The sequence below is a fragment of the Oncorhynchus keta genome, chromosome 34 (genome assembly GCF_023373465.1).
Source record: "Oncorhynchus keta strain PuntledgeMale-10-30-2019 chromosome 34, Oket_V2, whole genome shotgun sequence".
Lineage (NCBI taxonomy): Eukaryota > Metazoa > Chordata > Actinopteri > Salmoniformes > Salmonidae > Oncorhynchus > Oncorhynchus keta.
In genome coordinates, this window is record NC_068454.1 from 14,827,683 (window position 1) to 14,854,161 (window position 26,479).

At 41.5% G+C, this 26,479-nt stretch overlaps 1 protein-coding gene across 6 annotated transcripts in view; it reads right to left on the reverse strand.

Moving 5' to 3' along the window:
- The window catches only part of LOC118366765 (interleukin-1 receptor accessory protein-like 1-B), a 580,901-nt gene extending 556,047 nt beyond the window's left edge, over positions 1-24,854 (reverse strand). The window contains exon 1 of one of the 6 annotated variants that reach the window (XM_052493220.1): positions 24,382-24,854. The gene's annotated coding sequence lies outside the window, so the exon portion shown is untranslated. Of the gene's footprint in view, positions 1-19,510; positions 19,678-20,192; positions 21,263-24,381 lie in introns of those variants that run through there. The other 5 variants (XM_052493224.1, XM_052493222.1, XM_052493223.1 and 2 more) reach the window with 5 other exon arrangements.
- Positions 24,855-26,479: the final 1,625 nt, after the last annotated feature.

Genomic DNA, 26,479 nt, shown 5'->3' on the forward strand with positions numbered 1-26,479 from the left:
TCCCAATCACAGCCGGTTGTATGAATTTGGGATCTATCTTCCCACAAGTGTCCCAGAGTCTGTTTGGAATAGGCAATTTATTTATTGACAAGCTGACCAATAGAATAGGTAGCCTAAACGTTTATAATATAGAGGATTGACATAGGCTAGAGCTTTTGCGGTTAGTTACTGGTCTTGTTGGCTGAGGAAATGTAAATGTGGAAAGTTATTCTAACATGTTCAAAGTACACATCAGAATTCAGTAAGAAAACCACATCGTTGCATCCTGGACTGGCATGTTCTGTTAATATGAATGACCATATTTTAAATGTGCTGTCATTCTGAGCACTTTGGGTGGACGCCCTAATCAGGTTATGCACCTAATGCATATGGGTCCGGTACATTTCTCAAATGTCCAGTAAATTAAAATGTTGCCGGTCAAATGTCCGGCGCCACATTTTCCTAAAGGAAACCCTGGTGTTGACATACTGTTCTTGGCTTTAGTTCTCGGCTTAGTTCTCTGTGGATAGTTTTATCCCAGGGCTGCTACGGTAACACAATCATGATGTAATGTTTAGAAACCAAACCGTGTTTTCTCAGGGGGAAAGTCAAGCCGCCAGGTAAAGGCGGGAAAATTTCTCAACAGGAGCACACTCACAAAACATTTCTGAGACTCTGCGTGTGACCCCCTTTGCGCTGACCTGAATCAACACATGCACTTACTCACACACACACTGGCACAAACACACACACTGGCACAAACACACACACACACACACACATACTGACGATGCGAGTAACAGAATAATGGAGCTGTTGACAAAATGTCAGAGACGTGCAGTACTAACCTACTCTGCTCTCCACTGAGGCACTTAGCATTCCCAATGTTATATCTACTCTCTTTCCATATAGAGAGGTCTGCTAGCGCTCGCTGTAATCCAATACCTGGGTGTTTAAATGCTACAGGACCACTTCATGACGACTGCCTAATGGCTTTTTAACAGCCTCCAGTAGACACAGAGATGAGGCCATATAAAACAATTAAATGCTCATGCTGGGAAGGGGATGTTGGAAAATGAATGAAGCCACGGGGAGTGCCGTACATGGCCCCGTGGGAGAGAGCGCATTATTATGACACCCGGAGGTGGAGAAGAAGGCTAGAGGAAATGTGCATTGACTGACGTAGGGGCTACAGGATAGGGTTGTCGCTAGAAGAAGCTTATGTATCGAATAACCTAACCTGTAGCTTCGGGCCTATGTTGAATGGATTCTTAAATTAGTTCAATAATAATGAATATAGTCCAAGTTTGCAAATATTTACTTCGAAAAACTCTATAAAGGTTATACCAAGGTGATTCAACTGGGGGTCCGCGATCCCCTAGTGGTCCGCAGAGGTACTGTAGTGGGTCAGCAAAAAAATATTTTTTCCCAAAAAAAATATTATTTTGAACATTGCTAGCAACAACAGAATAAACCAATTTTGAATTACATACAGACAGTACAAAAAAGGAAAATACCTTCTTTCTAATGATGTCCACATTATTTCTCAACTCCTAGTTTTGAGCAAATTACACAAACTGGAGTATCTGACATCGGCTTTGAAAAACAGCCATGAATAGGCTACCAGAGAGACAAGCTGTTGATCTTTCATCACTTGGACATACACTACCATTCAAACGTTTCTTAGAAATGTCCTTATTTTTTCAAGAAAAGCACATTTTTTGTCCATTAAAATAACAACAAAACACCAGTCTCAACGTCAACAGTGAAGAGGTGACTCCGGGATGCTGGCCTTCTAGGCAGAGTTCCTCTGTCCAGTCTCAACGTCAACAGTGAAGAGGTGACTCCGGGATGCTGGCCTTCTAGGCAGAGTTCCTCTGTCCAGTCTCAACGTCAACAGTGAAGAGGTGACTCCGGGATGCTGGCCTTCTAGGCAGAGTTCCTCTGTCCAGTCTCAACGTCAACAGTGAAGAGGTGACTCCGGGATGCTGGCCTTCTAGGCAGAGTTCCTCTGTCCAGTCTCAACGTCAACAGTGAAGAGGTGACTATGCTGGCCTTCTAGGCAGAGTTCCTCTGTCCAGTCTCAACGTCAACAGTGAAGAGGTGACTCCGGGATGCTGGCCTTCTAGGCAGAGTTCCTCTGTCCAGTCTCAAGGCGTCTCAACGTCAACAGTGAAGAGGTGACTCCGGGATGCTGGCCTTCTAGGCAGAGTTCCTCTGTCCAGTCTCAACGTCAACAGTGAAGAGGTGACTCCGGGATGCTGGCCTTCTAGGCAGAGTTCCTCTGTCCAGTCTCAACGTCAACAGTGAAGAGGTGACTCCGGGATGCTGGCCTTCTAGGCAGAGTTCCTCTGTCCAGTCTCAACGTCAACAGTGAAGAGGTGACAGAGTTCTCTCTGTCCAGAACAGTGAAGAGGTGACTCCGGGATGCTGGCCTTCTAGGCAGAGTTCCTCTGTCCAGTCTCAACGTCAACAGTGAAGAGGTGACTCCGGGATGCTGGCCTTCTAGGCAGAGTTCCTCTGTCCAGTCTCAACGTCAACAGTGAAGAGGTGACTCCGGGATGCTGGCCTTCTAGGCAGAGTTCCTCTGTCCAGTCTCAACGTCAACAGTGAAGAGGTGACTCCGGGATGCTGGCCTTCTAGGCAGAGTTCCTCTGTCCAGTCTCAACGTCAACAGTGAAGAGGTGACTCCGGGATTTTGGCCTTCTAGGCAGACTTGCAAAGAAAAAGCCATATCTCAGACTGGCCGATAAAAATAAAAGATTAAGATGAGCAAAAGAACATAGACGCAGGACAGAGGAACTCTGCCTAGATGACCAGCATCCCGGAGTCACCTCTTCACTATTGACGTTGAGACTGGTGTTTTGCGGGGTACAATTTAATGAAGCTGCCAGTTGAGGACTTGTGAGGCGTCTGTTTCTCAAACGAGAAACTCTATTGTACTTGTATTCTTGCTCAGGTGTGCACCGGGGCTTCCCACTCCTCTTTCTATTCTGGTTAGGGCCAGTTTGCGCAGGTCTGTGAAGGAAGTAGTACACAGCGTTGTACCAGATCTTCAATTTCTTGGCAATTTCTCGCATGGAATAGCCTTAATTTCTCAGAACAAGAATAGACTGACAAGTTTGTGTCACGCCTTGGTCATAGTGTTTTGTGTTTTGGTTATATATTTGGTCAGGCCAGGGTGTGACATGGGTTTATATGTTGTGTTTCGTATTGGGGTTTTGTAGGCAATGGGATTGCGGCTGAGTAGGGGTGTAGCATAGGCTTGGCTGCCTGAGGCGGTTCTCAATCAGAGTCAGGTGATTCTCGTTGTCTCTGATTGGGAACCATATTTAGGTAGCCGGGGTTTCACTGTGTATTTCGTGGGTGATTGTTCCTGTCTCTGTGTAGTGTTCACCAGATAGGCTGTATTAGGTTTTCACGTTCCGTTTGTTGTTTTTGTATTTTATTAAGTTATTTCATGTATCATCATTTGTTTCGTTAAAGACATGAGTAACCACCACGCTGCATTTCGGTCCGACTCTCTTTCGACAAACGAAGAACGCCGTTACAGAATCACCCACCACACACGGACCGAGTGGCGTGGTAACAGGCAACGACAGCAGGAGCAGCGAAAGGAGGCACTTACGAGAGCTGAGAGACGCTGTTATGAGGATGTTATGGATAGCAGAAGTATGGAGTATACGACGTGGGATGAAATAGACAGGTGGGCGGTCGACCCAGAAAGAGTGCCGGAGCCCGCCTGGGATTCGCTGGAGCAGTGCGAAGAGGGCTATAGGAGAATGGAGTTTGAGAGGCAATCACGACGGCGCAGAGGAAAGCCCGTGAGTCAGCCCCAAAAATGTATTGGGGGGGGGGTTTCAGAGGGAGAGTGGCAAAGTCAGGAGTCAGACCTGAGCCAACTCTCCCTGTTAATCATGAGGAGCAGCGATCAAAGGATTTCTGGACTTGGGAGGAGATATTAGACGGAAAAGGACCCTGGGCTCAGCCTGGAGAATATCGCCGTCCCAAGGAAGAACTAGAGGCGGCAAAAGCGGAGAGGCGCTAATATGAGGAGGCAGCACGGCGACGCAGATGGAAGCCTGAGAGTCAGCCCAAAAAATGTATTGGGGGGGGCTTACAGGGAGTATGGCTATGCCAGGTAGGAGACCTGCGCAAACTCCCTGTGCTTCCCGGGGGGCTAGAGAGACCGGGCAGGCACCGTGTTATGCTATGGAGCGCACGGTGTCTCCAGTGCGGGTGCATAGCCCGGTGCGGTACATACCAGCTCTTCGTATTGGCCGGGCTAGAGTGGGCATCGAGCCAGGTAAGGTTGGGCAGGCTCGGTGCTCAAGAGCTCCAGTGCGCCTGCACGGTCCGGGTCTATCCAGAGCCACCTCCACACACCAGTCCTCTGGTAGCAGCTCCCCGCACCAGGCTTCCTGTGCGTGTCCTCGATCCAGTACCACCAGTTCCAGCACCACGCACCAGGCCTTCAGTGCGCCTCGCCTGTTCAGCGCAGCCAGCGTTTTCCTCCTCTACAGTGCTGCTGGAGCCTCCCGCCTGTTTAGCGCTATCAGAGCCTTCCTCCTCTACAGCGCTGCTGGAGTCTCCTGTCTGTTCAGCGCTATCAGAGCCTTTCTCCTCTCCTGCGCTACCGGAGTCTCCCGCCTGTTCAGCGCTTCTAGAGCCTTCCTCCTCTACAGCGCTGCCGGAGCCTCCTGCCTGTTCGGAGCAGCCTGAGCTGCCAGTCTGCATGAAGCAGCCAGAGCTGTCAGTCTGCAAGGAGCTGCCAGTCTGCAAGGAGCTGCCAGTCTGCAAGGTGCTGCCAGCCTGCATGGAGCAGTCAGAGCTGTCAGCCTGCATGGAGCAGTCAGAGCTGTCAGTCTGTATGAAGCAGCCAGAGCTGTCAGTCTGCATGAAGCAGCCAGAGCTGTCAGTCTGCATGAAGCAGCCAGAGATGTCAGTCTGCATGAAGCAGCCAGAGATGTCAGTCTGTATGAAGCAGCCAGAGCTGTCAGTCTGCATGAAGCAGCCAGAGCTGCCAGTCTGCAAAGAGCTGTCAGTCTGCAAGGAGCTGCCAGTCTGCAAGGAGCTGCCAGTCTGCAAGGAGCTATCAGTCTGCAAGGAGCTGTCAGCCTGCATGGGGCAGCCAGAGCTGTCAGTCTGCAAGGAGCTGCCAGTCTGCAGGGAGCTGCCAGTCTGCAAGGTGCTGCCAGCCTGCATGGAGCAGCCAGAGCTGTCAGTCTGCATGATGCAGCCAAAGCTGCCAGTCTGCATGGAGCAGCCAGAGCTGTCAGTCTGCATAGAGCAGCTAGATCTGCCAGTCAGCCATAATCTTCTAGATCTGCCAGTCAACCAGATTCTTCCAGATCTGCCAGTCAACCAGTCTCTTCCAGATCTGCCAGTCAACCAGAATCTTCCAGATCCGCCAGCCAGCCAGGATCTACCGGAGCCTACTACCTGCCTGAGCTTCCTCTCAGTACTGGGCTTCCTCTCAGTACTGGGCTTTCTCTCAGTCCCGGGCTTCCCCTCAGTCCCGGGCTTCCCCTCAGTCCCGGGCTTCCCCTCAGTCCCGGGCTGCCCCTCAGTCCCGAGCTGCCCCTCAGTCCCGAGCTTCCCCTCAGTCCCGAGCTGCCTCAGTCCCGAGTTGCCCCTCAGTCCCGAGCTGCCCCTCAGTCCCGAGCTGCCCCTCAGTTCAATGGGGTTCTAGGTGAGGACTATTAGGCCATGGTCGGCGGCGAGGGTGGATTATCCCAGGACGCGAAGGGGAGGAACTATGACATTAATGGAGTGGGGTCCACGTCCCGAGCCGGAGCCGCCACCATGGACAGACGCCCACCCGGACCCTCCCTATGGTTGTGAGGTGCGTCCGGGAGTCCGCACCTTAGGGGGGGTTCTGTCACGCCTTGGTCATAGTGTTTTGTGTTTTCGTTATATATTTGGTCAGGCCAGGGTGTGACATGGGTTTATATGTTGTGTTTCGTATTGCGGTTTTGTAGGCAATGGGATTGCGGCTGAGTAGGGGTGTAGCATAGGCTTGGCTGCCTGAGGCGGTTCTCAATCAGAGTTTCACTGTTTATTTCGTGGGTGATTGTTCCTGTCTCTGTGTAGTGTTCAACAGATAGGCTGTATTAGGTTTTCACGTTCCGTTTGTTGTTTTTGTATTTTACTAAGTTATTTCATGTATCATAATTTGTTTCATTAAAGACATGAGTAACCACCACACTGCATTTCGGTCCGACTCTCTTTCGACAAACGAAGAACGCCGTTACAGTTTGTCTATTTGTTTCTGGCAATTTTGAGCCTGCAATCGAACCCACAAATGATGATGCTCCAGATACTCAACTAGTCTAAAGAAGGCCAGTTTTATTGCTTCTTTAATCAGAACAACAATTTTCAGCTGTGCTAACATAATTGCAAAAGGGTTTTCTAATGATCAATTAGTCTTTTCAAATTATAAACTTGGATTAGCTAACACAGCGTGCCATTTGAACACAGGAGTGATGGTTGCTGATAATGGGCCTCTGTATGCCTATGTAGATATTCCATAAAAAATCTGCTGTTTCCAGCTACAATAGTCATTTACAACATTAACAATGTCTACACTGTATTTCTGATCAATTGTATGTTATTTTAATAGACAAAAAATGTGCTTTCCTTTCAAAAACAAGGACATTCCTAACTGACCTCAAACACATTGCTAACCTTTGTTTAACCAGCTGAACAGATACTCTTAGCCTTTCTTGCTAATAGGCTTGCTAATAGGCTATGTTAGAGTTTACAATCATGAAAAACTATTTACCAAATCTATTCATTTTAAAATGTTGATTTCTTCTCCTTGCTACACTTTTCTGTAATTTCAACAGTAAAACACTTTAGAATGTACAGTAACAACACATTAAATGCATTTTACAGCCTTAATGCTGTAGATTGCACTGTATTCTGGGTAAAATCGTAAAAATACTGATATTACCTTTAATTGTAAGCCTTGTGTAAAAATTACAATAACATATTGTATTAGCTGTAGTTGGAGGCACCAAACAGTCTGTGGTATGTGAGAGAGAAAGAGAGCTTTATTGCATAGTTGAAACCAAGACTGTTCTCAGGGCTGGTCTGCTGGTTTTGACAAGCAGAAGTGACTTTTTGCATACTATTGGACATTTTCCAGAACATGTGTGTTCATTTCAGCGGAGTCAGCAAGAATAGTGCACTCTATGTGTGTGTCTGGGTCATGAGACACCATTCCACATGCACCTGTCTGGGGACTGGACATGACTGTTTATTTCTAAACCATGCTATGGCTCTAACGTTTCCATGCCCTAATGTGAAACCACACTAAAATGAGTGCAAGGCAAAAAGATAACGGTGGCTAAATGTTATTAGTTACTATGTGTGTGACGTAAGGTTGTAACCTGTGTTAAGAGTGTGTGCCAAGGCTGAAAAGTGAGTTGTTTTCATCAACCAGCTCGGCTTATATTACTATTGTAATAAAAGTCTATTTGAACTCACAGGCTCCGGTATTTCAGAAATATTATTGACTGAATATTTCCATGACAGTAGCAGGTTAGGATAATTAATGTAGCAGGTTAGGATAATTAACGCAGCATGTTAGGATAATTAATGTAGCAGGTTAGGATAATTAATGTAGCAGGTTAGGATAATTAATGTAGCAGGTTAGGATAATTAATGTAGCAGGTTAGGATAATTAATGTAGCAGGTTAGGATAATTAATGTGGCAGGTTAAGATAATTAACGCAGCATGTTAGGATCATTAATGTAGCAGGTTAGGATAATTAACGTGGCAGGATAGGATAATTAATGTAGCAGGTTAGGATAATTAACGTGGCAGGATAGGATAATTAATGTAGCAGGTTAGGATAATTAACGTAGCAGGATAGGATAATTAATGTAGCAGGTTAGGATAATTAACGTGGCAGGATAGGATAATTAATGTAGCAGGTTAGGATAATTAACGTAGCAGGATAGGATCATTAATGTAGCAGGTTAGGATAATTAACGTAGCAGGATAGGATAATTAATGTAGCAGGTTAGGATAATTAACGTGGCAGGATAGGATAATTAATGTAGCAGGTTAGGATAATTAATGTAGCAGGTTAGGATAATTAACGTAGCAGGTTAGGATAATTAATGTAGCAGGTTAGGATAATTAATGTAGCAGGTTAGGATAATTAATGCAGCATTTTAGGATAATTAATGTAGCAGGTTAGGATAATTAATGTAGCAGGTTAGGATAATTAATGTAGCAGGTTAGGATAATTAATGTGGCAGGTTAAGATAATTAACGCAGCATGTTAGGATCATTAATGTAGCAGGTTAGGATAATTAATGTAGCAGGTTAGGATAATTAATGTAGCAGGTTAGGATAATTAACGTGACAGGATAGGATAATTAATGTAGCAGGTTAGGATAATTAATGTGGCAGGTTAGGATAATTAATGTAGCAGGTTAGGATAATTAATGTAGCAGGTTAGGATCATTAATGTAGCAGGTTAGGATAATTAACGTGGCAGGATAGGATAATTAATGTAGCAGGTTAGGATAATTAACGTGGCAGGATAGGATAATTAATGTAGCAGGTTAGGATAATTAATGTAGCAGGTTAGGATAATTAATGTAGCAGGTTAGGATAATTAACGCAGCAGGATAGGATCATTAATGTAGCAGGATAGGATAATTAATGTAGCAGGTTAGGATAATTAACGTGGCAGGATAGGATAATTAATGTAGCAGGTTAGGATAATTAATGTAGCAGGTTAGGATAATTAATGTAGCAGGTTAGGATAATTAATGTAGCAGGTTAGGATAATTAATGTAGCAGGTTAGGATAATTAATGCAGCATTTTAGGATAATTAATGTAGCAGGTTAGGATAATTAATGTAGCATGTTAGGATCATTAATGTAGCAGGTTAGGATAATTCATGTAGCAGGTTAGGATAATTAACGTGGCAGGATAGGATAATTAATGTAGCAGGTTAGGATAATTAATGTAGCAGGTTAGGATAATTAATGTAGCAGGTTAGGATAATTAACGTGACAGGATAATTAATGTAGCAGGTTAGGATAATTAATGTGGCAGGTTAGGATAATTAATGTAGCAGGTTAGGATAATTAATGTAGCAGGTTAGGATCATTAATGTAGCAGGTTAGGATAATTAACGTGGCAGGATAGGATAATTAATGTAGCAGGTTAGGATAATTAACGTGGCAGGATAGGATAATTAATGTAGCAGGTTAGGATAATTAATGTAGCAGGTTAGGATAATTAATGTAGCAGGTTAGGATAATTAATGTAGCAGGTTAGGATAATTAACGCAGCATGTTAGGATAATTAATGTAGCAGGTTAGGATAATTAATGTAGCAGGTTAGGATCATTAATTTAGCAGGTTAGGATAATTAATGTAGCAGGTTAGGATAATTAATGTAGCAGGTTAGGATAATTAATGTGGCAGGTTAAGATAATTAACGCAGCATGTTAGGATCATTAATGTAGCAGGTTAGGATAATTAATGTAGCAGGTTAGGATAATTAATGTAGCAGGTTAGGATAATTAACGTGACAGGATAGGATAATTAATGTAGCAGGTTAGGATAATTAATGTGGCAGGTTAGGATAATTAATGTAGCAGGTTAGGATAATTAATGTAGCAGGTTAGGATCATTAATGTAGCAGGTTAGGATAATTAATGTAGCAGGTTAGGATAATTAACGTGACAGGATAGGATAATTAATGTAGCAGGTTAGGATAATTAATGTGGCAGGTTAAGATAATTAACGCAGTATGTTAGGATCATTAATGTAGCAGGTTAGGATAATTAATGTAGCAGGTTAGGATAATTAATGTAGCAGGTTAGGATCATTAATGTAGCAGGTTAGGATAATTAATGTAGCAGGTTAGGATAATTAACGCAGCATGTTAGGATCATTAATGTAGCAGGTTAGGATAATTAATGTAGCAGGTTAGGATAATTAATGTAGCAGGTTAGGATAATTAACGCAGCATGTTAGGATCATTAATGTAGCAGGTTAGGATAATTAATGTAGCGGGTTAGGATAAATAATGTAACAGGTTAGTGTCACGCCTTGGTCTTAGTATTTTGTGTTTTCTTTAATTATTTGTTCAGGCCAGGGTGTGACATGGGTTTATTGTGTTGTCGTATTGTTTTTTTTTGTAGGCATTGGGATTGTGGCTGATTAGGGGTGTGTCGAGCATAGGCTTGGCTGCCTGAGGCGGTTCTCAATCAGAGTCAGGTGATTCTCGTTGTCTCTGATTGGGAACCATATTTAGGTAGCCTAGGTTTCACTGTGTATTTTGTGGGTGATTGTTCCTGTCTCCGTGTTAGTGTTCACCAGTCAGGCTGTATAGGTTTTCACGTTCCGTTTGTTGTTTTGTATATTTATAAGTTATTTCATGTATCGCTATTCTACATTAAAGAACATGAGTAACCACCACGCTGCATTTTGGTCCGACTCTCCTTCAACAGACGAACGCCGTTACAGTTAGGATAATTAATGTAGCAGATGTGGATAATTAACCCAGCATGTTAGGATAATTCGATTAAGGTTTTGGAAAGCTAAAATGCTAAAATTGTCCCCGACGCGACTTGAACTTATCTACAACCAGGCCTGCCCTGAGAACAGTCTTCCCACTAATGTGATGCTCCACGCCAAACGGTCTGAGGGAAGACGCAAGATAAAATAAAATAAGTGTTCTGTTCTATTTAAGCTATTTTATTTCTGGGAAAAGTCGCCAAAATATTTTTGAACAGCTGCTACGTACAGTGCATTCGGAAAGTATTCAAACCCCTTGACTTTATCCATATTTTGATACGTTACAGACTTATTTAAAAAATGTATTAAATAAATAAAAATCATCATCAATATACACACAATACCCCATAATGACGAAGTGAAAATAGATTGTTAACATTTTTGCAAATTTATCAAAAATAATAAACAGAAATACCTTTTTACTTAAGTATTCAGATCCTTTGCTATGAGACTCAGAATTGAGCGCAGATGCATCCTGTTAACATTGTTCATCCTTGAGATGTTTCTACAACTTGATTGGAGTCCACCTGTGGTCAGTTCAATTGATTGGAAATTATTTGGAAAAGCACACACCTGTCTATATAAGGTCCCACAGTTTACAGTGCATGTCAGAGCAAAAACCAAGCCATGAGGTCAAATTAATTGTCCGTAGAGCTTTAACAGCTCTGGAGAGAGACCTGAAAATGGCTGTGCAGCAATGCTCCCCATCCAACATGACAGAGCTTGAGAGAATCTGCAGAGAAGAATGGGAGAAACTACCCAAATACAGATGTGCCAAGTTTGTAGCGTCATACCAAGAAGACTCGAGGCTGTAAACACCGCCAAAGGTGCTTTATCAAAGTACTGAGTAAAGGGTCTGAATACTTATGTAAATGTCATATCACTTTTTTATTTGTAATAAATTAGCAAAAATGTCTAAAAGCCTGTTTTTGCTTTGTCATTATGGGGTACTGTGTGTAGATTGATGGGGGGAAAAGTATTTAATCCATTTTAGAATAAGGCTGTAACGTAATGTTGTGTCTTTGGCATCATTAAAACTGTTATTTAATCAAATCAATTATCTGTAATTATTATTATGTGATTAAACTGATCATGTATATGTAATTAACTAAGAAGTCGGGGCACCACGGAAAATCTTCAGATTACAAAGTTAGAATTTTCTGAATATACCTCTTCAGATATTTTAATATCTGATCAATTAGTAATCTATTAATGAATTATTCTTTACCTTATGTCGTCTCATTCCAAACTTCGTAAATTGTTGGTTATCTGCACGAACCCAGCCTTTACTATGAATCATCCATACACCAATTGGCTTAATCATTTATTTACTAACTAACTAAATAATCACAGAAATGCATAAACAAACAAACAGTAGATATTGGTTACTAACAAGGATAGGGAAGATTCCCTAGTGGGCTAAGCCGATGTGACGGCTTGGTGGACAAAGGGAAATGGGTGTGGACTGGGAAGGGGGTGTGGACTGAGAAAGAGCGGAAAAGACAAAAGGGATCTCTACACACCGTTGATAATTATATTAGTTGAAATGCTAATCCTTTGCACATGAACACTCACTCATTCGGGAATAATTTAAATCAATATATATTTACGCCCATGTGTCTTCGTTGTCTTCTCTTTTGGAATCCGGTCTGTCTGCTGGAGAGTTCATCTGAGTCTCTCTCTCTCTCTCTCTGCTTCCCTGAAGATCAAAGTCTTTTGTGGTTAGAATTGATACTTCAGTGTACCATTCAGAAATGTTCTCATAGAATAGATGTTTCGGCAATTGTCTGTATTCTCGTCCCAGGTTTACATAATTTTTAGCTCTTTACATAATTTCTTTGCTCTTATTCTGTAGGGATCGATAGTCTCAGAGTTGAACCATTTCCAGGCATGTAGCCAATGCTCCATGTGGTATAGTTTTTTAGTTTTGGTACTCAAACCTGTGCCATCTCAGCTTACACCGAGGTATGCGTGGTCTGAAGAGGATTTCCTCAGGAAGGGTTTTTATTCGTAACAATAGGAAAGGGCGGTTCCATGACGCCAGATCATGTCTGTGCTCACAGGGGCGGGCCAATGACTTAGTTAAACTTTAAAGGGAATAAAATTCTCTCACATGAAAGGTTTAACATCACATTACATAATTTAGTTTCAAATAGTTTCATCTTTACTCATTCATTTTATACAAAAATTAGATGCAAACACCATAATTGAGAAAACACATTCAGAGATATAGTCATGTGTGTTTCTGATAGAATAATTTGTTTGTTTAAGATAAAGACTAAAGTATTCCACCCTGAAACCATATAATTGTATGAAATGTGTTAGAGTCATAATTCAATCATATGTGTGACTAGGCCATTGTGTTACTATTTCGCAATATGAGTTGGGTATAGTTGAGACATTCAAGGACAACTGAACTGTCGACTTGTGATAACGGTGAAACTAATAACTGGAAAGAGGCCTCCCCACCCTAGGGAGGAGAAAACTGTTAGAAATGGCTAGGCTTGCAGAAGATGATGAAACATGTTGCAGAAGGGTGATAAACAATGTATGTGAACTTTGGAAAAGTTCAGCCCACCTAAAGAGAGGTGGAGTTTCTACTGATGTGAGTTCATTTGTGTGTGTGTGCTATAAAAAGATTGTGTTCTCATTTTGAAGACAGCGCGCTCTCTGAATAAAGTATTGATATATTGCAGAATCTGAGACTTTGTCTAATTCTTTATTAACTGGAGATGTACGACCTCTGGGAAATAGACAAAGCTTGAGTGATAGTCGAGTTCAACCATTGAGATTGCAAAATTCTCGTGACAGTTTCCTGTCCTTCATGAGGTCACGAAACACACTCAACATAACTGTCCCTTAAGTGTCCACGGACCCTTCCCACATTCTCACAAGTGGACATATAGTTTAATTTTCCCATTTTGAGGATTTAGTAGTTCGGCCATGTGAAATCCTTTGTTCACTCTGTGGTCTCTCTCTGCATGAAAAGGGGGAGAGAGTCTCTGCCAGGAATTTACCACCTGAGATAACAGAACCTGGGTGTAGGAGAGAGAGAGGGGGGGAAGCCATGATCTATACCCAGAAAGGGCCACTTCATGACAGTAACAACATTTGGACAAAGTCAAGGTGTCTGAATACTTTCCGAATGCACTGTTTGTACTAATTCCATATACTATATAGACAAATTTTAATATAACTACCCACTGCAGGTTTTCTTAACTAAGCTACTATTAGCTAGCTACTTTAGCTCGCTCGCATGTTTGGATTGTGTTACCTAGCCAAGTTAACATGTCGGTCTGTTGCGTTGATCTTCCTTGCTGGTAAAATAATCAGTGATATAATATAATCAGGGATATAGCGAGGTCGAATGCACCTTTAGTTTTTCAGGAGGCACAGCCTGACATTTTGCCTTGGGATTTATCATATTTCAGGGATTCTGTAGTTGGCATGAGAGTCATCTCAGATGAAAGGGGGATTGTAATAGTTGTTTTATACTTACAAAGTGTATATATGATGAATTATGTTTATACTGTACTATTACACATGATTTGAATCGTTTTTTATTAATGTTTTGTGATTTAAGGTCACTGCAAGTCTGGTTGATGTCGAGGCGCAAATTCCTTTGCCGGACACCCCAAGGCTGATCATGCTTGGTAATAGAATGATCTGATTTTAGGTGGAACAGAAAGATAGTAAAGTGGTACCTAGAGTATCTAGTGGTATCTAGTGCGTACAGTATGTCACTCCCTTTGGGTTCTTCCCCGGTCGTCAGTGTTCCTGTTCTGTCTCGGTGAGCTGTTTGTGTTTCTTGTTTTGTTCTTTTATTTATTATATGTATTCACTCCCTGAATATGCTTCCCGGCTTTCAGCGTACATTGTTACAAAATGCACAGCAAAAGAAGGAGTGAGCTGCAAGACCCGTGTCACACGCTTCCCCGCAGACCTGAAGGAGTTGGAGTGGAAAAACTACAACATGTAAGTACACAAACACCCACACCTGATGAACACACAACCTGGATTTGTCAGTTGTCATCTACCTTTTTACCCAGCAAGTAATAGTAATAGTAACAGCAATAGTAATAGTAACAGCAATAGTAATAGTAACAGCAATAGTAATAGTAACAGCAATAGTAATAGTAACAGCAATAGTAATAGTAACAGCAATAGTAATAGTAACAGTAATGGTAGTAGTATTGATAGTAGTAGTGATAGTAATAGTTATAGTAATAGTAATAGTAGCAGTATTGATAGTAGTAGTGATAGTAATAGTTATAGTAATATTAATAGTAATGGTAGTAGTATTGATAGTTGTAGTGATAGTAGTAGTGATAGTAAAAGTAACAGTTATAGTAATAGTAATAATAGTAGTAGTGATAGTAATAGTTATAGTAATAGTAGTATTGATATTAGTAGTGATAGTAATATTTATAGTAATAGTAATAGTAGTATTGATAGTAGTAGTGATAGTAATAGTTATAGTAATAGTAATAGTAGTATTGATAGTAGTAGTGATAGTAATAGTTATAGTAATAGTAGTACTAGTAGTATTGATAGTAGTAGTGATAGTAATAGTGATAGTAATAGTTATAGTAATAGTAGTAGTAGTTATAGTAGTAGTGATAGTAATAGTGATAGTAATAGTAATAGTAGTAGTATTGATAGTAGTAGTGATAGGAGTAGCGATAGTAATAGTTATAGTAATAGTAATAGTAGTAGTATTGATAGTAGTAGTGATAGTAATAGTTATAGTAATAGTAGTAGTATTGATAGTAGTGGTGATAGTAATAATTATAGTAATAGTTATAGTAGTAGTATTGATAGTAGTGGTGATAGTAATAGTTATAGTAATAGTAATAGTAGTAGTATTGAAAGTATTAGTGATAGTAATAGTTATAGTAATAGTAGTAGTATTGATAGTAGTAGTGATAGTAATAGTTATAGTAATAGTAATAGTAGTAGTATTGATAGTAGTAGTGATAGTAATAGTGATAGTAATAGTAATAGTAGTAGTATTGAAAGTATTAGTGATAGTAATAGTTATAGTAATAGTAGTAGTATTGATAGTAGTAGTGATAGTAATAGTTATAGTAATAGTAATAGTAGTAGTATTGATAGTAGTAGTGATAGTAATAGTGATAGTAATAGTAGTAGTATTGATAGTAGTAGTGATAGTAATAATTATAGTAATAGTAATAGTAGTAGTATTGATAGTAGTAGTGCTAGTAGTAGTGCTAGTAATAGTAATAGTAGTAGTATTGACAGTAGTAGTGCAAGTAATAGTAATAGTAGTAGTATTGACAGTAGTAGTGCTAGTAATAGTTATAGTAATAGTAGTAGTGATAGTAATAGTTATAGTAATAGTAATAGTAGTAGTATTGATAGTAGTAGTGATAGTAATAGTTATAGTAATAGTAATAGTAGTAGTGATAGTAATAGTTATAGTAATAGTAATAGTAGTAGTATTGATAGTAGTAGTGATAGTAATAGTTATAGTAATAGTAATAGTAGTAGTATTGATAGTAGTAGTGATAGTAATAGTTATAGTAATAGTTATAGTAGTAGTGATAGTAATAGTAATAGTTATAGTAATAGTTATAGTAATAGTTATAGTAGTAGTGATAGTAATAGTAATAGTAATAGTTATAGTAATAGTTATAGTAGTAGTGATAGTAATAGTAATAGTTATAGTAATAGTTATAGTAGTAGTGATAGTTATAGTAATAGTTATAGTAGTAGTGATAGTAATAGTAATAGCAGTACTAGTAGTATTGATAGTAGTAGTGATAGTAATAGTTATAGTAGTAGTGATAGTAATAGTTATAGTAATAGTAGTAGTATTGATAGTAGTAGTGATAGTAATAGTTATAGTAGTAGTGATAGTAATAGTTATAGTAATAGTAATAGTAGTAGTATTGATAGTAGTAGTGATAGTAATAGTTATAGTAATAGTAGTAGTATTGATAGTAGTGGTGATAGTAATAGCAATCTCTCTTTCTGTTCTTTCTATTTCTATGTTTGTCCTAGTTGACATATCAGAGCTAAGGAGGACCAGAGTTTCAAAGATTGGGGTGATAATCTGCACGCCACAGAGACTTATTTGAGACTTGTTTGCATCTCTCATTCTCTCAGAAATCCTGCCATGGGGGTCAGGTCAGCAGATGCTCGGCTTGCACCATCCTGGAGCCTGTGTTGGCTTGCAGTAGCGTGCCTGTCTGGCTCCAGTCTAGCCCTGCCTGCTCTTCTCTATCCAGCATTTCTCTCTCTCTTGATCTCTCTCTGGTTTCTCTCTAAATGACAGGCAGGCAAGCAGTTCTTGTTCTAGTTTTATGTAAACGTTTCTCCCTGTCCATCTGTTGTTTTTCTATTTTTTATTGGTCTGTTTTGAGTGGGGGGGTTTTGTCCAGTATTTTGAAGAATGATCTATTCTGATGAATTGGTTTGTGTATGGTGAAGTACATCATTGTCCAGTATTTTGAAGAATGACCTATTCTGATTAATTGGTTTGTGTATGGTGAAGTACATTATTGGCCAGCATTTTGAAGAATGATCTATTCTGATGAATTGGTTTGTGTATGGTGAAGTACATTATTGGCCAGCATTTTGAAGAATGATCTATTCTGATGAATTGGTTTGTGTATGGTGAAGTACATTATTGGCCAGCATTTTATGTTCTTATCACTGTATCGCTCTCTCTCTTTCGTACTATCTGGAATTCTAATGTTGCTATTTTCAAATATTGTTCTTTGTGGTTAAAGTGCAATTCATGTTATGAATTTGAAGAAATATATATGTATATATATATATATATATATATATATATATGTAATAGTACACATATTGTTTTTCCTCCAATATTACATTTCAGGGAGCTGTCTTCTAAAGACAACCTGCAATGCTGCTTAGTACTGTAAAATATGTGTATATTACTGCAGGTATTACCCTGTAAATGTACAGCATTATACTGGCACCACAGTTGCCAGTTTAATACTGTAAAACATATTACAGCGTCCCTGCTGTAAATTTACAGCAGGGACGCTGAAATATGTTTTACAGTAAAGAAATAGTACTATAAACTATATTAAAGCATATCTGCTGTGAAGAAAAATGACGCTATTAAGCTGGCAACTGTGGTGCCAGAAAAATGCTGTAAATTTACAGGGAAAAGTTTTACAATGCATCATCAGCCACCTGATGATAAGATGCATGAAAAATACATGTTTTGCTTCCATATGACGGGGTCCCTGGTCACGGGTTTGCCTGGGAGGGGTCCCTGTGAAATTCGATTGGCGGAGTCGGTGTCTTTCCATTGATTCGTTGTTGTGTGAACGGTTGTGACCTGCTGTGTCACTACGCCGGTCTGAGCGTTAGCCAACGAGAAGGAGCTATCCATTTCAGCACCAAGCTGTGACGCAGGCCACGCAAAAAGTGCAGGGCATTTGCGCTAAAGATTTCGAGTAAGCTATACTACTGCATTATAGACATCCATATTTCCATGTAATTTATAAATATGTCCTTAAACTCCACAATAGATATTCCAGTTTAAAATGTGAAAGAAGAGGGCAACATTGGCGCACGGGCGAGAGAGTGAGTGAGTGAGTGAGTGAGTGAGTGAGTGAGAGAGAGAGAGAGAGAGAGAGAGAGAGAGAGAGAGAGAGAGAGAGAGAGAGAGAGAGAGAGAGAGAGAGAGAGATTGAATGTGAGACATGGCCCAGCTCCAACTAGCCTCTGGCACATTAAGACGAGCACGGCTGGGCCGGTCAGCTACTCACTAAAAGCACTGTCTGATCTGGTTAACGTTCTCTGACTTTCTCGGAATGGGATTTCTCACATGACTGGTAATCTGGGTAAAACATTATTGGAAAAGTAGGACGTAGTCTGGGCTATACTCGATTACATTTCGAGATATTTCTTGTTTGTTTTGATTATGCAATGTTTATAGCCCACACTGCATGGTATATCATATAAATTTTATTTACTGAGCTCCTCTTCAAATGTTGCTCTCATGACACGAACCAAAAGCAATAACACCATAACAAACATGAATACAGTGATAACGCCTGGGGTTTGCGTCTGTCTGAGGACCGTTGGGCTTGGCGAGGCTCCGTAGCCTATTAGGTGTTCAGTTGTGAGGCTCGCCATTCATTCTAATCGAGACGCACTTCCCGAAATAGGATCATCATCAATCAACCACCCTTATCCCTGCGTCATATGTCTCCCGTTTGCACGCCTCCCCCCCTCCCCACAAACCCCCAGGGGTTGCGCAGTTTTTTCCCTAGGGGCACACCGCGACTCGCTATGTGAAGGAGGTTGGTAAACGACCGGGCGGAATGTACACAGTTCACACTACATATACTGTACACAACCACCATATAGGCTATTATACAGCAGAACGCTGACAGGCAAGCAGACAGGAAGGCACCCAATTATTTTGGAAAATTGTCGACCACAGAATCACACCACAGAAACTATACTCTCAATCGGGAACTCAGTAAAGTATCAAATTCGAATACGGTCTATGTGATAGCCTATTCACTCGATAAGCATATTGTCATCAAAATAAAAAGAGCAAGTAGTCAAGCCCATGCGTTTTTATTGCCAGTAAACCGCGATACAGCTGTGCAGTATCTCTCTCTGTCTCTCTGACTGGCGCAACCCACACACACGTTTACACGCACCACAAATACATACAATGGACATGCAAGCGCACAAGCTCAGAGAGAGAGAGAGAGAGAGAGAGACTAAATCCTTTATATATTCACTTTATATATTATCTACCTCACTTGCTTTGGCAATGTTAACACGTGTTTCCCATGCCAATAAAGCCCTATTGAATTGAATTCATAGAGAGAGAGAGAGAGAGAGAGAGAGAGAGAGAGAGAGAGAGAGAGAGAGAGAGAGAGAGAGAGAGAGAGAGAGAGACTAAATCCCATTGAGAAAAAAAGTTAATATTGCGCTGGTGAAAGAAAAAAAAGCTTGTACCTGTCTGAAACGTTCCCCGTTAGTATACAGCACCCAAAGCCTACAGGGAACAAGCTTCCGCTTCGTTTACACCTTTATCTAAATCCTCTCACTGAGCTTCCCAAAAATCGGCGGGCCAATATGTGAGACTGCACTGCAGTGTTTCCTCTGTAGGCTCCTCTACCATCACCACACTTGAGCTTTTCTATAAGCCATAGCAACCTGCATTCACCACATTAATGATGGAAGGCATTGTATAAGGCTTTTTCTAAGGAAACAAAAAACCGGAAGTCTCGTTAGCAACCAGAGAAAGCAGTAGCCTGAACGTCTGTATGTTTGTTCTGAACCACCCAGTTCTCCCCATTTCCCCCCATGTAGGCTGCTAATTACAGTCTGTGCTGCAACAGCGGCAGGGGCTCAACTTCACACAACCATTCCCCGGTCCGTCACAGTCAAGACAGTCACAGACTGGCCATGCGCGTCCCTCTTGGATACATAGTGTGATTTGCTGAAATGCTTTCAGAATAACTGCTGCAACTTCCTATTTAATTATACCGTCCATCGGAAGCCAGATCCATCAATGCATTGCCGCAATCAAATGAAGAAACAACTTAATAAAGGGCCAATCAACTTTATCAAACGTTTGGAGCGGAAGACTGCCTGCAACAAGACAGAGCAGAGAGCTGAGGGGAAATTGGCTTACCTTCAAATGGCTTTCCAAAATGGTCCGATCGCGTTTGTCAGTCAGTGGGGAAAGCTTTGGACATCACAGCGACGGACCAGCCAGAGAGAAAACGTTTCCATGGAGTATCAGGGTGCCACTGAAGAAAAGTATTTCAAGCAGCTCACCCTTTCAGGCGACAGCCGCGGTCTAAACAGCGGTTTAATCCAAAGAGAAAGATGAGAATCTTGTTCTCTTCTCAAATGAATGAAGAAAGTGACATGCTTTCCCACAAAAACATACGTCAATTGTCTCGCGCGAGACTAAGATGTAGAAAATAGGGAAGTGTGAAAAAAAGCTAAAATGATTATGGCCAAATACAAACTAAAAGGCAAAAAATGACATATAAAACGAAGAGGGGGATGGGGGGCGGGAAATGGAAGCGTGTAGCCCATTGAACTCCCACCTAAACTCGACTACTTGCTTTGCGCCAAAAGAGGTTTGGTCAGGAATTCTCCCAAGGGTGCCCGACCATCCCAAACGCACTGGCGCGCACTCCACTATGCTGCGCCACGAGGCTGCATGTATAGATATAATCGCAAGTATCCTATATTGACAGATCCGATGGGGGTTTCCTCCACAGCCCGGCTATGTGGATGCGATGCTCATAGTCTGCCTAGTTGAGATGAACTCTCCCCGGTCCTAGTGCCTTCCCTCATGGTGCGCTACCGCGTTCAACAAGCGCCTCCGCGATACCTGCATTCTGTCGCGGTTTTGAGCGGGTAGCCTAACTGATTTTAAGAGGATAAAACAAGTCTTGTAAAGCTAAAAGCTAATTTGTTACAATTAAACTCGACAACGGAAGGGGGGCAGGTGGTGAGCTTGCCACCTGCGAAGATAGAGGGTGTGTGTGTGTAAAATAGAGAGAGATCGAGAGAGAGAGATAGCATTTTTCTAGAGGCGCTAGTTTCTTCCTGCCCGCCAGCACATCGCAGACTCTGCGCAATGAAGAGGATGGCAGAGAGGGAAGCTCGCGCTACCAGGATGTAGAAAGGCGTTTGGCGCGCGCCTGCGTTCCACAGACCAAGGTGGTCACGAGGCCAGTAAATTAAATAGATCTTAGCCAAACTATAAAAGTCTGGAACTATTCATACTAGCCTATAGTCTAATATTTTTTCAATTGATATAAAGTTGTAGAGTAGAATATGGTAGGCATTTGGAATGGGAAATGTCATTGTCAACTGACATCTAGAATTTCATTGGTATGTCTTGCTCTATGGATCAGAATAAAGCACTGAATGTTATATAAGGCATGCTTTGTGCAGTTGCCTAGTCACAAAGTGTAAAACTATTTCCTGACACATCTTGCCTAGTTCGACCAATTGCACAAATACAGCAAGGTTAACATAACTGCCGTGAAATCTAAAGGCATCTGATTCAATTCCGACATGCAGTGGAAAATGCAGTGTGCCAAGTTCTCTCTCTCCGTGTGTGTGTGTGTGTGTGTGTGTGTGTGTGTGTGTGTGTGTGTGTGTGTGTGTGTGTGTGTGTGTGTGTGTGTGTGTGTGTGTGTGTGTGTGTGTGTGTGTGTGTGTGTGTGTTTTTTTTTCCTCAGGACTTTGCCCTGTCAAGGCAGTGGTTGAACCACAGTGAGTGAGTTGAATATTGATGAAGGGGCTTAGAGGGGAAGAAAGGCTACCATAGAGGAGACCCACACACACACACACACACACACACACACACACACACACACACACACACACACACACACACACACACACACACACACACACACACACACACACACACACACACACACACACACATATGCACTCTTTCTGAAATAGAAAAAGTGCTTACTCCAATAGTGTCCAGTTAGAACACTAACATGCCGGTCTCTCCAGTGTGTTCTAAGGTAAAGGGTTGGCTTGTGTAACCACTCACCAGTGTGTTCTAATGTAAAGGGTTGGCTTGTGTAACCACTCTCCAGTGTGCTCTAATGTAAAGGGTTGGCTTGTATAACCACTCACCAGTGTGTTCTAATGTAAAGGGTTGGCTTGTGTAACCACTCTCCAGTGTGTTCTAATGTAAAGGGTTGGCTTGTGTTACCACTCACCAGTGTGTTCTAATGTAAAGGGTTGGCTTGTGTAACCACTCACCAGTGTGTTCTAAGGTAAAGGGTTGGCTTGTGTAACCACTCACCAGTGTGTTCTAAGGTAAAGGGTTGGCTTGTGTAACCACTCACCAGTGTGTTCTAAGGTAAAGGGTTGGCTTGTGTTACCACTCTCCAATGTGTTCTAAGGTAAAGAGTTGGCTTGTGTAATCACTCCATAGCCTCGGCTCAGAAACCTTGCAGCAGAAACTCCTCCTCCACAGTTCCTGTTGTAGTTTATGTAGGTACCTTACAGTAGGCCTATAGGCATTAATCAGACAGGAAACATAGAAACAAGCTAGATACAGTATAGGCTTCCTCGACTCCACCTGCCTATCTACATGAAACACTGTTCACTTCACAGTGCTGTTCACAGCTTGTCTATTTTCTCTCTCCTCTCATGTCTGTGTCATGCTGATGCTCAGAAAGCCTCAACTACTAGAACACTTCTACCATAGCATTCTGCATCCTACCTCCTATAACTCCTACCTCCTATAACTCAAACCTGCTACTTTCTATATCCTACCTCCTACCTCCTACTCATCCTACCACATACTCCTACACCTCCTGCCTTCTATAACTCCTACCTCCTACAACTCCTACCTCTAACTCCTACCTCCTCTAACTCCTACCTCCTCTAACTCCTACAACTCCTACCTCATATAACTCCTTCCTCATATATAACTCCTACCTCCTCCAATTCCTACCTCCTCTACCCCCTACCTCCTATAACTCCTACCTCCTCTAATTCCTACAACTCCTACCTCATATAACTCCTTCCTCATATATAACTCCTACCTCCTCTAACTCCTACCTCCTATAACTCCTACAACTCCTACTTCCCATAACTCCTACCACCTATAACTCCTACCTCCTCTACCTCCTACCTCCTCTACCCCCTAACTCCTACAGTACCTCCTATACCTCCTACCTCCTGTCTCCTAGCTCCTAACTCTTAACTCCTCTCTCTTTCCCTGACTTGACTTCCGACTTCCTCTCTCACTCCCTCACTTTCACTATTTTTCACCTCTCACCTTCTACCTCGCCCCTTACTTTCACCCCTTGTCTTATCCCTCTACAAACTGTAGAACGTTTCAACTGTGTGTGTGAAGAGTTCCTCAAAAAGTTATAACATATCAAAGAGAGAGTAATATTGTTTTGTCAAATCTATATCTTGAAGAAACATATTTTTGGGGGGTCAAACACACATACGCCAAACTAGGCGGAAATATTTTTCCAATTGAAAATGTAAATAGCCTAGAATATCACAGCAGTGAGTACTTCAGGAAACACTTTATACAGAAATAAAGAGTCCTTAATACAAACTTGACCCTTTTCTCCTAAAACAACATTACAGTATCCCCTGTACTCATTCTTTCTCTCTCTCTCTCTCGCTTACACACACGTACACACACACACACACACACACACACACACACACACACACACACACACACACACACACACACACACACACACACACACACACACACACACACACACACACACACACACACACACACACACAGGCAAATGTTCCACAGAGAGTGCAGACTGATTGCAGGTTTATGTAATCTGCAGTTTGGTTGTGCCACATTGATGCCAAGCGGTTGTCAAATAGTTGCCAAGCAGTACCCGTGACAGCAGTTTATGAACTCTCTGTAATTGCAGAGATGATATCATTTCCTCATCAGTTTCCTCAACAAATATTTAGCCAATACAATCAGGTGAATCGACAATAACACCAGGAAAATAATTGGCTTGTGTCATTCTATAACAACAAGGTTTCAGGAACGTGTACAGCTACACTACTGGTCAAACATTTTAGAACACCTAATCATTCAACAGTTTTTCTTCATTTTACTCCTTTCTACATTGTAGAATAACAGTGAAGACTATGAAATAACACATGAAATAACACATGGAATAATGTAGTAACCAAAAAAGTGTTAAAAAAATCAACATATATGTAATATTTGAGATTCTTCAAATCGTCACCCTTTGCCTTGATGACAGCTTCGCACACTCTTGACATTATCTCAACCAGCTTGGGCCATAATAACAAACATATATACATACCTTCATATACACCAAATTAGGTAGTGTCTTCTTCAAGGGAACATTGAGAGATTTCTTGACCTTGTCGGCTCAGCTATTCAAACCAGCAACCTTTCGGTTACTGGCCCAATGCTCTGGACTACCTGCCGCCCAGAGCATAGGCAGAGAAGAGTGTTTCTCAATACATAGTCTATATGACACTCTGTGTCCATACAAACACCACCAAACTCAATATATCCACTTTAAACTGAATATTGGTCAAAACTGTTTTTCTCAAGTACTCATACCCACTTCACAACTGCACATTTTTAGTCAGAACCAACATGGAGAAACCACAAGAGTACTCAAGTCAAATGCTGTTCAATGAGAGAGGGCTTGAACATGTATCTGGTTGCACAGCAACTGTCACCTACTGATATTTAGAGATACCACTACGCCATATTACAGACCTGTCTTTTGCCCATCTGTCTATCCAACACTGCAGTCCTGTTTTTACCCCATATATCTATCCAACACTTTACAGAAATACTGAATATTTCAGCAGGGAACTGGATGTTCTTCTTGCATAGCTCATTTTCCAATGCTCCACCCAACTGAACCCAACCCCCATGAGAATCTACTGAATATTTCCATGAGGGAGGGGGGAGGAATGGAATGGCTGGGAATATAGCTGAAACTGCTATAAAGAAACGTGTGGGAGTCTCTATGTGCGTGTGTGCGGATATGGGTGTGTGGCTGTTGGTTCTTGTCTCCCTGTGTGTTGTGATGTGTGTTTGTGAGCGTGTTTGTTTGCTTGTGTGTGTGTTTATGTGTATGTGTAGGGAATTTGGAGGCGCTTGTCAACATCATTAGCCAGTCTTATTAAGGTCTCACATCGAATCCTGAATTATACATCAAGCAGCCAATCAAAAGGCTGCGTTCCGGGAGCATCATGGGAGCATTCCTGACTTTTCCCGGACGGAAAGCCGGCCAATCCCTCTAATCAAAAGAACAGAGTAGGATCAACACTGTAGGGTCCAAAGGGAGGGAAGAGAAGAGGGAGAGAGAAAGAAAGGAAGATAGAAAGAAAGGAAGAGAGAAAGAAAGGGAGAGAGAGATTGAGAGAGAGAGAAAGAAAGAGAGAAAGTCGTCTAATGCTTTGTTGAGTTCAAAAAAGCTTTTGACTCAATTTGGCATAAGGGTCTGCTAAACAAATTGATGGAAAATGGTGTTGGGGGAAAAACTTAAGACATTATAAAATCCATGTACACAAACAACAAAAATGTGAGGTTAAAATTGGCAAAAAACACACACATTTCTTTCCACTGGGCCGTGGGGTGAGACTGGGATGCAGCTTAAGCCACACCCTCTTCAACATACAGTGGGACAAAAAAGTATTTAGTCAGCCACCAATTGTGCAAGTTCTCCCACTTAAAAAGATGAGAGAGAACTGTAATTTTCATCATAGGTACACTTGAGGTACAAAATGGGTACAAAATGAGATTTTTTTTCTCCAGAAAATCACATTGTAGGATTTTTAATGAATTAATTGCAAATTATGGTGGAAAATAAGTATTTGGTCATTAACAAAAGTTTATCTCAATACTTTGTTATATACCCTTTGTTGGCAATGACAGACGTCAAACGTTTTCTGTAAGTCTTCACAAGGTTTTCACACACTGTTGCTGGTATTTTGGCCCATTCCTCCATGCTGATCTCCTCTAGAGCAGTGATGTTTTGGGGCTGTTGCTGGGCAACACAGACTTTCAACTCCCTCCAAAGATTTTCTATGGGGTTGAGATCTGGAGACTGGCTAGGCCACTCCAGGACCTTGAAATGCTTCTTACGAAGCCACTCCTTCATTGCCCGGGCGGTGTGTTTGGGATCATTGTCATACTGAAAGACCCAGCCACGTTTCATCTTCCATGCCCTTGCTGATGGAAGGTTTTCACTCAAAATCTCACGATACATGGCCCCATTCATTCTTTCCTTTACACGGATCAGTCGTCCTGGTCCCTTTGCAGTAAAACAGCCCCAAAGCATGATGTTTCCACCCCCATGCTTCACAGTAGGTATGGTGTTCTTTGGATGCAACTCAGCATTCTTTGTCCTCCAAACACGACGAGTTGAGTTTTTACCA